Source organism: Coregonus lavaretus, assembly GCF_964263955.1.
Source record: "Coregonus lavaretus genome assembly, chromosome: 5".
In the NCBI taxonomy this organism is placed as follows: domain Eukaryota; kingdom Metazoa; phylum Chordata; class Actinopteri; order Salmoniformes; family Salmonidae; genus Coregonus; species Coregonus lavaretus.
In genome coordinates this window covers 39849267-39861649 of record NC_139992.1, presented here as the reverse complement: position 1 = coordinate 39861649, position 12383 = coordinate 39849267, and the positions used below count along the sequence as shown (strand labels likewise).

General features: G+C 50.3%; 1 pseudogene across 1 annotated transcript in view; it reads right to left on the bottom strand.

The window, feature by feature from the left end:
- LOC311129739 (protein O-mannosyl-transferase TMTC1-like) overlaps positions 1–12383 on the bottom strand; it is a 109794-nt pseudogene that overhangs the window by 11328 nt on the left and 86083 nt on the right. Inside the window, exons 10-16 of the transcript XR_014615313.1 lie at positions 9945–10088; positions 8699–8807; positions 8118–8220; positions 7781–7916; positions 7466–7610; positions 6916–7056; positions 4292–4414 (exon numbers count right to left, since the gene is read on the bottom strand). The product of XR_014615313.1 is annotated as a protein O-mannosyl-transferase TMTC1-like (transcript). The remainder of the gene's footprint in view (positions 1–4291; positions 4415–6915; positions 7057–7465; positions 7611–7780; positions 7917–8117; positions 8221–8698; positions 8808–9944; positions 10089–12383) is intronic.

The following is a 12383-nucleotide window of genomic DNA, read 5'->3' as shown; positions in this document are numbered from 1 at the left end:
GAGGAGGGAGAGAGAGGGGTCTGATGGTGAGGAGGGAGAGAGAGGGGTATGATGGTGAGGAGGGAGAGAGAGGGTTCTGATGGTGAGGAGGGAGAGAGAGGAGTCTGATGGTGAGGAAGGAGAGACAGGGGTCTGATGGTGAGGAGGGAGAAAGAGGGGTATGACTGTGAGTAGGGAGAGAGAGGGGTATGATGGTGAGGAGGGAGAGAGAGGGTTCTGATGGTGAGGAGTGAGAGAGAGGAGTCTGATGGTGAGGAAGGAGAGAGAGGTGTCTGATGGTGAGGAGGGAGAAAGAGGGGTATGACGGTGAGGAGGGAGAGAGAGGGGTCTGACGGTGAGGAGGGAGAGAGAGGTCTGATGGTGAGGAGAGAGAGAGAGGTCTGATGGTGAGGAGGGAGAGAGAGGTCTGATGGTGAGGAGGTAGAGAGATGGGTCTGATGGTGAGGAGGTAGAGGAGGGAGAGAGAGAGGTATGATGGGGAGGAGGAAGAGAGAGGGGTATGATTGTGAGGAGGGAGAGAGAGGTCTAATGGTGAGGACGGAGAGAGAGGTCTGATGGTGAGGAGGGAGAGAGAGGTCTGATGGTGAGGAGGGAGGGAGAGGTCTGATGGTGAGGAGGGAGAGAGAGGTCTGATGGTGAGGAGGGAGAGAGAGGGGTCTGATGGTGAGGAGGGAGAGAGAGGGGTCTGATGGTGAGGAGGGAGAGAGAGGTCTGATGGTGAGGAGGGAGAGAGAGGGGTATGATGGTGAGGAGGGATAGAGAGGGGTCTGATGGTGAGGAGCGAGAGAGAGGATATGATGGTGAGGAGGGAGAGAGAGGTATGATGGTGAGGAGGGAGAGAGAGGTCTGATGGTGAGGAGGGAGAGAGAGGTCTGATGGTGAGGAGGGAGAGAGAGAAGTCTGATGGTGTGGAGGTAGAGAGAGGGGTATGATGGTGAGGAGGGAGAGAGGTCTGATGGTGAGGAGGGAGAGAGAGGGGTCTGATGGTGAGGAGCGAGAGAGAGGGGTCTGATGGTGAGGAGGGAGAGAGAGGTATGATGGTGAGGAGGGAGAGAGAGGTATGATGGTGAGGAGGGAGAGAGAGGTATGATGTTGAGGAGGGAGAGAGAGGTCTGATGGTGAGGAGGTAGAGAGAGAGTTCTGATGGTGAGGAGGGAGAGAGGGGTATGATGGTGAGGAGGGAGAGAGAGGTTTGATGGTGAGGAGGGAGAGAGAGGTCTGATGGTGAGGAGGGAGAGAGAGGGGTCTGATGGTGAGGAGGGAGAGAGAGGGGTCTGATGGTGAGGAGGGAGAGAGAGGAGTCTGATGGTGAGGAAGGAGAGAGAGGGGTCTGATGGTGAGGAGGGGGAGGGAGGGGTCTGATGGTGAGGAGGGAGAAAGAGGGGTATGACGGTGAGGAGGGAGAGAGAGGGGTATGACAGTGAGGAGGGAGAGAGAGGGGTCTGACGGTGAGGAGGGAGAGAGAGGGGTCTGATGGTGAGGAGGGAGAGAGAGGGGTCTGATGGTGAGGAGGGAGAGAGAGGGGTCTGATGGTGAGGACGGAGAGAGAGGTCTGATGGTGAGGAGGGAGAGAGAGAGGTCGGATGGTGAGGAGGGAGAGAGAAAGATTTCTGATGGTGAGGAGGGAGAGAGATGTCTGATGGTGAGGAGTGAGAGAGATGTCTGTTGGTGAGGAGGGAGAGAGAGGGGTATGATGTGAGGAGGTAGAGAGAGGGGTCTGATGGTGAGGAGGGAGAGAGAGGGGTCTGATGGTGAGGAGGGAGAGAGAGGGGTATGATGGTGAGGAGGGAGAGAGAGGGGTATGACGGTGAGGAGGAAGAGAGAGGGGTATGACGGTGAGGAGGGAGAGAGAGGGGTCTGACGGTGAGGAGGGAGAGAGAGGGGTCTGATGGTGAGGAGGGAGAGAGGGGTCTGATGGTGAAGAGGGAGAGAGAGGGGTATGATGGTGAGGAGGGAGAGAGAGGGGTCTGATGGTGAGGAGGGAGAGAGAGATGTCAGATGGTGAGGAGGGAGAGAGAGGTATGATGGTGAGGAGGGAGAGAGTTCTGATGGTGAGGAGGCAGAGAGAGGGGTATGATGGTGAGGAGGGAGTGAGAGGGGTCTGATGGTGAGGAGGGAGAGAGAGAGGGGTATGATGGTGAGGAGGGAGAGAGAGGTATGATATGAGGAGGGAGAGAGATAAGTCTGATGGTGAGGAGGGAGAGAGAGGTCTGATGGTGAGGAGGGAGAGAGAGTTCTGATAGTGAGGAGGGAGAGAGAGAGGTCTGATGGTGAGGAGGGAGAGAGAGGGTTCTGATGGTGAGGAGGGAGAGAGAGGGGTCTGTTGGTGAGGAGGGAGATAGAGGTGTATGATGGTGAGGAGGGAGAGAGAGGTATGATGGTGAGGAGGGAGAGAGAGGTATGATGGTGAGGAGGGAGAGAGAGGTATGATGTTGAGGAGGGAGAGAGAGGTCTGATGGTGAGGAGGTAGAGAGAGAGTTCTGATGGTGAGGAGGGAGAGAGGGGTATGATGGTGAGGAGGGAGAGAGAGTTCTGATGGTGAGGAGGGAGAGAGAGGTCTGATGGTGAGGAGGGAGAGAGGGGTCTGATGGTGAAGAGGGAGAGAGAGGGGTATGATGGTGAGGAGGGAGAGAGAGGGAGAGAGAGGGGTATGATGGTGAGGAGGGCGAGAGAGGTATGATGGTGAGGAGGGAGAGAGAGTTCTGATGGTGAGGAGGGAGAGAGAGAGGTCTGATGGTGAGGAGGGAGAGAGGGGGGTATGATGGTGAGGAGTGAGAGAGGGGTCTGATGGTGAGTAGGGAGAGAGGGTTCTGATGGTGAGGAGGGAGAGAGGGTTCTGATGGTGAGGAGGGAGAGAGGGTTCTGATGGTGAGGAGGGAGAGAGAGGGGTATGATGGTGAGGAGGGATAGAGAGGGGTCTGATGGTGAGGAGTGAGAGAGAGGTCTGATGGTGAGGAGGGAGAGAGAGAGGTCTGATGGTGTGGAGGTAGAGAGAGGGGTATGATGGTGAGGAGGGAGAGAGGTCTGATGGTGAGGAGGCAGAGAGAGGGTTCTGATGGTGAGGAGGGAGAGAGAGGGGTCTGATGTGAGGAGGGAGAGAGAGGGGTATGATGGTGAGGAGGGAGAGAGAGGTATGATGGTGAGGAGGGAGAGAGAGGTATGATGGTGAGGAGGGAGAGAGAGGTATGATGTTGAGGAGGGAGAGAGAGGTCTGATGGTGAGGAGGTAGAGAGAGAGTTCTGATGGTGAGGAGGGAGAGAGGGGTATGATGGTGAGGAGGGAGAGAGAGTTCTGATGGTGAGGAGGGAGAGAGAGAGGTCTGATGGTGAGGAGGGAGAGAGGGGTATGATGGTGAGGAGGGAGAGAGGGGTCTGATGGTGAAGAGGGAGAGAGAGGGGTATGATGGTGAGGAGGGAGAGAGAGGGAGAGAGAGGGGTATGATGGTGAGGAGGGAGAGAGAGGTATGATGGTGAGGAGGGAGAGAGAGTTCTGATGGTGAGGAGGGAGAGAGAGAGGTCTGATGGTGAGGAGGGAGAGAGAGGGGTATGATGGTGAGGAGTGAGAGAGGGGTCTGATGGTGAGTAGGGAGAGAGGGTTCTGATGGTGAGGAGGGAGAGAGGGTTCTGATGGTGAGGAGGGAGAGAGAGGGGTCTGATGGTGAGGAGGGAGAGAGAGGGGTCTGATGGTGAGGAGGGAGAGAGAGGGGTCTGATGGTGAGGAAGGAGAGAGAGGATTCTGATGGTGAGGAGGGAGAGAGAGTGGTCTGATGGTGAGGAAGGAGAGAGAGGGGTCTGACGGTCAGGAGGGAGAGAGAGGGGTATGATGGTGAGGAGGGAGAGAGAGGGGTATGACGGTGAGGAGGGAGAGAGAGGTGTCTGATGGTGAGGAGGGAGAGAGAGGGGTCTGATGGTGAGGAGGGAGAGAGAGAGGTCTGATGGTGAGGAGGGAGAGAGAGGGGTCTGATGGTGAGGAGGGAGAGAGAGAGGTCTGATGGTGAGGAGGGAGAGAGAGGGGTATGATGGTGAGGAGGGAGAGAGAGGGGTATGATGGTGAGGAGGGAGAGAGAGGAGGGTGTAATGTTGAGGAGGGAGAGATAGGAGGGTGTAATGTTGAGGAGGGAGAGAGAGGATGGCGTCAAGCAGGAGACAAAGTTAATTAGGTGGAGGTTGGAGAGGTTGAAATGTTAGTGGATGAGGAGAGAGGGAGTCTGGGAGGGAGAAGAGAGAGCAGTATGCAGAAAGTATGCAGAGTAAGGAGGGGTGTGTGTGTGTGTGTGTGGAGACTACTGTACCTTGAAGGCTCTGTCCAGCTGGTTCATCTCTCTGAGCTGGTTGCCCTTGGAGAAGTGAAGCTCTGCCCTGACAGACATGTCTACGGGGTTCTGCTGTAGGGCCTTGTCTAGAGCATCCAGAGCCTGGAGGAAGAGAGGAGAGAATTAGTACACATTTACAGACAGAGGTTAACACACGCACACACTGGGATCCTGATGAGACGCGTGTCGAGCCAGTTTTAGAGAGTTTTAATGAGTGAAGCGCAACCATGACATGAATGCTGTTTTTCGACTGTAACACCAGTGTTACACTAGAGTATACACCCTTCCATAGCTACGGATAGACTTCCATAGTTAGGGCTGAGAGTGAGGACTTGGGAAGAGAAGAATCAACAACCTCTGCATAATCAAAACAGTTGCATTGTGAGAAGGTGAACCCATGTTCACAGTTAGCCATTGTTATGTAATTTCAACCTAAAAGCCCCAGCGGCCTTGCCTTGGCCTCAAGTCAGAGCAGGTCCATGGTCCAGTGAGTCCCAGGTGCCGGGCCATGGAGCTGGAAACACAAAAGTCTGAGGCTTTTTGGTAAAACACCAGGGTCAATCCTCAGTGGAAATTCACCATGACAGTGTTCTGTGGTGCTGCTGAGAGGGAGAGGGAGAGAGAACGAGACAGACTAGTCGTTTACTGCCGGGCTCTCATTCACTGGCTGATGAGCATAGGAAAGGCAGTCAGAGAGATTTAAAGAGAGAGAGAGAGAGAGAGAGAGAATCTGAAGGGGATAAAAAAGGACGAGGAAGAGAGAGGTGGGCATTTAATGTAATTTACTTTTGCCTCTGGGAGAGAGAAGTCTCATCCTTTAGATGACAGAAATATCATCAATAGCTTTTATTTTCCCTTCCCTTTGACAGAGAGAGAGGGAAAAAAGCATGTATAGAACCCCATTAAGGGGATATCGAGAGATCTGGAAGCGTAGCAATATCTGGAAGCGTAGCAGTATCCCTGGTGAGGTAGTATGTAGACACTAGACAAAAACACACCAAGACTTTCCATAGGGAGGATGGTGTAATATTCACTCGGTCTTCTGTCTGAGAGAAAATAAACGTCCTCTAGTCCAGCCTTTCTCAAACCCAGGTCCGTGGACCGGCTCCAGTCCATGGAGGAATGCCTGAAAAAGCCCTACTGATTGCACTGGATTCGTCTCAATCTACTAAATGTGGCGCTTAGTTCATAGCACCATGGTTACGCAAGTAACCTCCGATCTCCGATAAATGCAGTTGTGACAAACAGAGCGCTTTCTTTTTTCCCCCTACAAGTTTGGCTCTAACTTTTGAACGTTTGGAGCTATTAGCTATTATGACCCCATCACCGAAAGCCATGACTCTCAGGAAGGCGGACGTGCCTGCTGTTTCCCTCTACGGCGCTCACAAGCGGTGCAGGACACGTTAGAACGGACTGTGACAAAATCGCATTTCAAAGCAATGCAGATCTTCTTCCCAATACCTTTCTCAAGCATTTTAGTGACTACATACCATAAATCCTTCAGAATGAAGTGTGGCCTCCCTGATTTGACATATCTTTGTGCGTTATTATGTTTATTGAGATAATGGCAGTAAGGCCAAATTCACAATTTTCATCAAATAATATATATATATATATATATTTTTTTTTTATGATACTACCAGGTGTCCTAAAATAGAGAATCAAATAGCTTGATGGACTATGTTATTACTATCCTAAACAAATTCTATGTGTTAGGCACCGGCGGTTGGTGGCACCTTAATTGGGGAGAACGGGCTCGTGGTAATGACTGGAGTGGAATGGTATCAAATACATCAAACATAGTTTCCATGTGTTTGATGCCATTCCATTTGCTCCATTCCAGCCATTATTATGAGCCGTTCTCCCCTCAGCAGCCTCCACTGATGTCAGGGTAGTAAATATAATAGAGAAAATGCATAGAAAAAGTGGTGTTCTGTATAAAAAAGCGATTGTCAATATTTTTTATATCCAAGCGGTCCCCAGAGGAAAAAGGCCATACCTTGCCGGTCCCTGGCACAAAAACGTTTGCTGCTCTAGTCAGCCCCCCACACCACCTCTGTGTTATTTTAGGAAGGAAATACTATTTTTAGCAGCGAGGCTGTCTCAAATGGCACGCTATTCCATATACGTAGTGCACTACACAGGGATTAGGGTGCCATTTGGGACACACCCACAGAGATTACATCCATTATGTTAGTGTGTCTACAGATGAGCCCCCAGAGACGGAGGGATGGAATGAGGGATGGAACAAGGGATGGCGGAGGAGAAGGAGGAGAATGTAATCAGGATGGAGAGATAAAGTGAATGAAGTGAAGGATGGAGGATCAGTGTGAACAGATGGGGATGTGATCCTGCGAGACTCGGAGGTGACAGAATCTAGATGTGATGGTTTCCATGGCAAACCGTTGTTTCCGCGGTGATCACTGTTGCTGACCCTGAGGTGATACGGTTTGTTCTGTTTTTCTTGACTGTCTCTGTCCTTCGCCCATCCCCCTCTCTATTGCTCTTATTCTTTCTCAGTCCCGTTCCTTCTTTCAAATGCAGACACCACAGCCCCAACAACACACGTGCATGCATGCACACACACGCAAACTCACACACACCTCTGTGTAGTTTGCCTCGTTTGCTGTGGATGGCAGACAGTAGGCGGTAACACTCGATGCAGCTCCCCTGCTTAGATATGATGCCCAGAGTCATCTTCTCTCTGCCTCTTTAGAGCGGCCCGCCATGGCTAACACTTGTGCCTGCGTAGAGAGAGAGAGAGAGAGAGAGAGAGGAGAGAGAGAGAGAGAGAGAGAGAGAGAGAGAGAGAGAGAGAGAGAGAGAGAGAGAGAGAGAGAGAGAGAGAGAGAGAGAGAGAGAGAGAGAGAGAGAGAGAGAGAGAGAGAGAGAGAGAGAGAGAGAGAGAGAGAGAGAGAGAGAGAGAGAGAGAGAGAGAGAGAGAGAGAGAGAGAGAGAGAGAGAGAGAGAGAGAGAGAGAGAGAGAGATGAGAGAGAGAGAGAGAGAGAGAGAGAGAGAGAGAGAGAGAGAGAGCGTAATTAAGGGCCAGACATCTGTTGGTGCTGTCCTGGTATGACTACAGCATGTGGTGTGTGTGTGCCTGCGTCTGTGTGTGTGCCTGCATGCATGCACGTGTGTGTGTTGTGACTCACCAGAGCCAGCCAGATATCGGTGCTGTCTGGCTGTAGCGTAGCCGCCTCGCGGTACACCTGCAGAGCCTCCTCATAGCGTCCTGTGTTGTAGTACAGCGCCCCTAGTGGCGTCAGGATGTCCACCTTCCTTGTCACCAGCAGGGCCCTGGGGTCAAAGGTCAGGGAGGGGTCAATGGAAGGTCAACAAGAGCTCATACAAGGTCAAACAGGATAGCGCCACCCATGACTTTCTTCTCTGGACAATGGGCACATGGCTAGTGTTGCTCTCGTTCGACCTCTGAATCTCTTCCATATTCCCAAAACCTCTTAACTCACTTTTTGTACCAAGACTCCGCCTCCTTGTTCTCATTGGAGGAGCGAAGGAGGCGGCCCAAGTTCACCATTGCGACGTAGTGCGCCGGCTTGAGACGCACGGCATGCTGGTAGTGGGCTGCCGCCAGCGCCCCTTCTCCTAATGAGAGAAGAGTGAGAGAGAAAGAGAGAGAGAGAGACACAGAGAGAGAGAGAGAGAGAGAGAGAGAGAGAGAGAGAGACAGAGAGAGACAGAGAGAGACAGAGAGAGACAGAGACAGAGAGAGAGGTGTGAGTAAGCTAAAACCTAATTTGCAAACAGATCAACACTCTCCTCTCCTATCCACACTACTGAACTCACCGGTATCGACCAGAAACACTCCGTAGTTATTATGCAGGTCCGAGCTGTCTGGGCAGCTCTCTATGCCTTGCAGATAGATGTCATTGGCCTCCGCAAACCGCTTCTATAAAAAAAAGAATATGATATCAAAAAAATGCTTATATTGAATTATTGAGTATGAGCTGATATCATGTGTGAAATTGTGGCTATGCTGAGATAAGGTTATAGAGAGCCTGCGGTAATAAAAGGTTAGGGAGTCAGTGAGTGTGTTTAATTGAACAAGACAAAATAAATGGCGCACTGACTGGAGTTCCCGGCAGCAAGATTAACGATCTACAGCAAATTTTAATTGAATTCTGAATCCATGGAAAGGGGGGAATGGGAATGGTAGAGATAGCAGAACACACATTGCCTAACATGCTCTTCCAAAAGTGTGTGAGTGAGTGCATACTAAGTATGTGTGTGAGAGAATGTGTGTATTTTTGTGTGTGTATGCAACCAGTGCATAGATTGAGACATCACTGGAATGGCATGTGTATGTGTGTGTGTGTGTGTGTGTGTGTGTGTGTGTGTATGTGCGCGTGCATGTACGTGTGTGTTACCTGCTCTGCATAAAGTGATGCTAGACTAGAGTAGGCGTCAGCGAAGTGTGGACCGAACCGAATGGAGTCTCTCAACAGAGCCTCTGCCTCTTCCTTCTTCCCTTGGGACCTGAAATAACATAATCATCGTCCTCATCGTCAACATCATCATATGGCTATGTTGTGTCTGTTTTCTGCTGACACACACACACAACCCCCCCCGCCCCCCCCGCTGTGTATCAATACAGTAGATGACCTGGAAACGGTGCCAGGTCCAGCAGGAGTAATGGGAATCAATGTTGGGTCTGTCTCTAGGCCTGAGGCTGTATGTTCACAGGTCGTAATTGAAAATATAGACCTGATGGATCTATAGCGCAATAATGAAGTTGATTTGTGTTTCTCCATTAGAGCTCGCCAGGCTAGCAGGAATGCTGCTGTGTGTGTGTAAAAATAATGTATGCACTCACAAACTGTAAGTCGCTCTGGATAAGAGCGTCTGCTAAATGACGTAAATGTAAATGTGTGTGTGTGTGTGTGTGTGTGTTTGTGTGTGTGTGTGTGTGTGTGTGTGTACTAAAAAACACTTTACACTCCCATTCAATGAGAATAGAGGAGGTGGGGGCTATCATGCAGACAGTAAACAAACAGTAACAGAATACATCTATCTCCCACTGTCCCGACTAACCGCCAAGTCTGCTGTCCTGGCGTGTCCGAGCCGGTGTGTGCGCGTATGTCTGTGTGTGTGTGTCTGTATGAAAGTGTTTTGTTTATCTAACGAGCCCCCCTCAGACCCTCCTCTTTGTGTCAACCCAGTGATTTCATGAGTGCTCTGTTTATCTCTGTGTTAAACAAATCTTTTTCCAATCAGCCTCCTGCCAGGGTGACAGGGATGAGCAGAGTAGAGCAGTATCGATGATGTGACACACAGCCACAGCCCTAATGAACAACAAGCAGAACGTCTCGCCACTGCGTGTCCAAACTATTTCCCCTCAGCGCTATGACCGTGTGAGAGAACAGACAGAGATATTCTGCTAATGTAAGCCATTTATACTCAGGTAGGGCGCTGTGTGTCAGTCGTTATGTGAGCTGCAGGGAAAGTGTGTGTGTGTTTGTGCATGTGTGTGTACGAATGAATGGGGTGCCAGCATTGTGCTGAGATCTCTGAGTGCATGCACAATGTGTGTGTGTGTGTGTGTGTGTGTGTGTGTATGCATGTCTGTTCACATGCATGAATGCATACATGTGTGTGTATGTGCATGTATCCTACTTAAGCAGGTTTCCCAGGTTGAACAGGGCTCTGTTGTGCTGGGGGTTGGTGTCCAGGGCTGTTCTGTAGTAGCGCTCTGCATCCTCTGGGTGGCGTGTCAGAGTACCCAGGTTGTTCATGGCACTGGCATGGCGAGGGTACAACCTGGAGAGGGTAGAGGAGGGGGAAGGGAGGAGGAAGAAGGGAGGAGAGGAGAAGGAAAAACAGGAGAGTATCTTTAAGTTCCAATCTGTGAAAAAACATTCTTCCTCCATCACATTTTGTGATGACCGCTAATTGTTGAACGGGCTGGAATGGTCTGGTCCTTGAAATCAGTGACGATGATAGGAAGCAATTTAGCACTTTGGGGACATGTGACCCTTCTCATGTATCTTTAGATGACCCCATACCGCTACAAGAAGACAACATGACACCCATGATACTGTCATTAGGATAAGTGGTTGTTATAAGGCATGAAACACCCTTAAAGAGCATTAAGTGCTTTTAGAAAGGATTGGGTAAAAGATGACAAGTAATTGGAATCCATATGTATTATTAGTGCCATAACTATGAGACACACCCATCACAACACCGGGGCAAGAGGTGAAACGATGCTACGGCAACCTCCTTTCCATTGGCTAATGAGTGACAGTTTACATCGCCTTTCAGTGTGAAACTTCCTAGAAAGACAACAGTGTGGACTTAGTGGCACGCACACTGCCGTAAGCACACTATTGATCACGACACACACCATCACCCAATCTAATGTCTAAGCAGGGGACCAGAACACTTAAACCTGAAAAACAAACTAATAAAACAACCTCTAAAGAATGCAGTAAAAACCCACAACTCCAGGGTAACAACATCGGCGCTCTCTTTTATCACCCTTTAGCCCAAATGAAAAACAAGAAAAACGAGCTAAGAAAATCATTTGAAGTGGAGGTAAAGTGCCTGGGGGTTAAACTTTCTCAGTGTCTGAAAAAAAGGCACCTTATTCCAGAAATACTTGAAGAAATGAGGAGATGGTAATGTCATTGGCCAATGAATGGAGTAACGTATAATGCCTCGCCCCAGCAGACTGTAGACCAATCACGTTCACGTTGTCATGCTGCGTCACGCGGTTGCTAGGTTAATCGTCACGCAATCCCTTCTACCTATGTAATGTCACTTTTTCAAAGCTATCTAGTATTTAAGAGAACAAGTTAATTATCTCACATCTTGGTAATATTTGTAATGTTGTGTTTCTTGTTCACGTAATTCATGCTAATATTGGGTTTTTGAGCTAGGGCCCAATTGACTCGCACTTGTCCAGAATGACCCAGAATGCACTGTGCGGCCCATTTACAATGTACAAGCAACGTACACAATGACCGTTAATAAGAATCAAATGGAGTAAATGTATTCAAATGTATTCCCTATATAGTACACTAATTTTGACCAGAACCCTATGGGAACTGGTCAAAAGTAGTGGACTATATAGAGAAAAGGGTGCCATTTCAGAGCAGCCTCCGTGTAGAGAGTGATGTGGTTTGGAGTGTGATAAAAGCAGTAAAGGGTTCTGGTCTTGGCAGAATAACAGGACAGGATCCTGTTGCTATATGTAGATACTGGCAGGAGAAGGCCATAGTGGGGAACAGGAAAAGAAGGAGAGTGCGGGGGAGCACACTTCTGCTCGTCTGTCTTTAACTACATGGAGGTATGAGACAGATAAGAAAAGGGGAAGGGGATGAAGTGATGGGGTGTAGCTCAGTTGGTAGAGCATGGCGTTTGCAACGCCAGGGTTGTGGGTTCGATTCCCACGGGGGGCCAGTATGAAAATGCACTCACTAAAACTGTAAGTCGCTCTGGATAAGAGCGTCTGCTAAATGACTAAAATGTAAAATGTAAAATGTAAAATGTATTCGGAGGATGGAGAGATGGACGGATAGGGGGATGAGGGATAAAGAATCGGGGGAATTGGAAGTGATGGCGGTCTGAGATATGCAGCCCTATACACACTAACAGACCCACACACACAGACACAGACACACACACACACACACACACACACACACAGACACAGACACAGTCACTCTAGCTAAGCCGGCTCACGGAGCATCCTTCAGTGAGCGTCTACATCTCTGCCAGGGGGAATGGAAAGAGAAAAGAATGATCCCACTGGACCTCAACCCTTCTGTCCACATCAGTCAAACTGGCTCTAGTCAGCCCCTGGCACACTGGGAGAGGGGAGAGAGGAGGGGGGAGAGAGGAGGAGGGGAGAGAGGAGGAGGGGAGAGAGGGAGAGAGGAAGAGAGGATGGGGGGGAGAGGGGAGAGAGGAGGAGAGGAGAGGGGAGAGAGGAGGAGAGGAGAGGGGAGGGGAGAGAGGAGGAGGGGAGAGGGGAGAGAGGAGGGAGGAGGAGGGGAGAGAGGAGGAGGAGGAGGAGGGGAGAGAAGAGGAGGGGAGAGAGGAGAGGAGGGG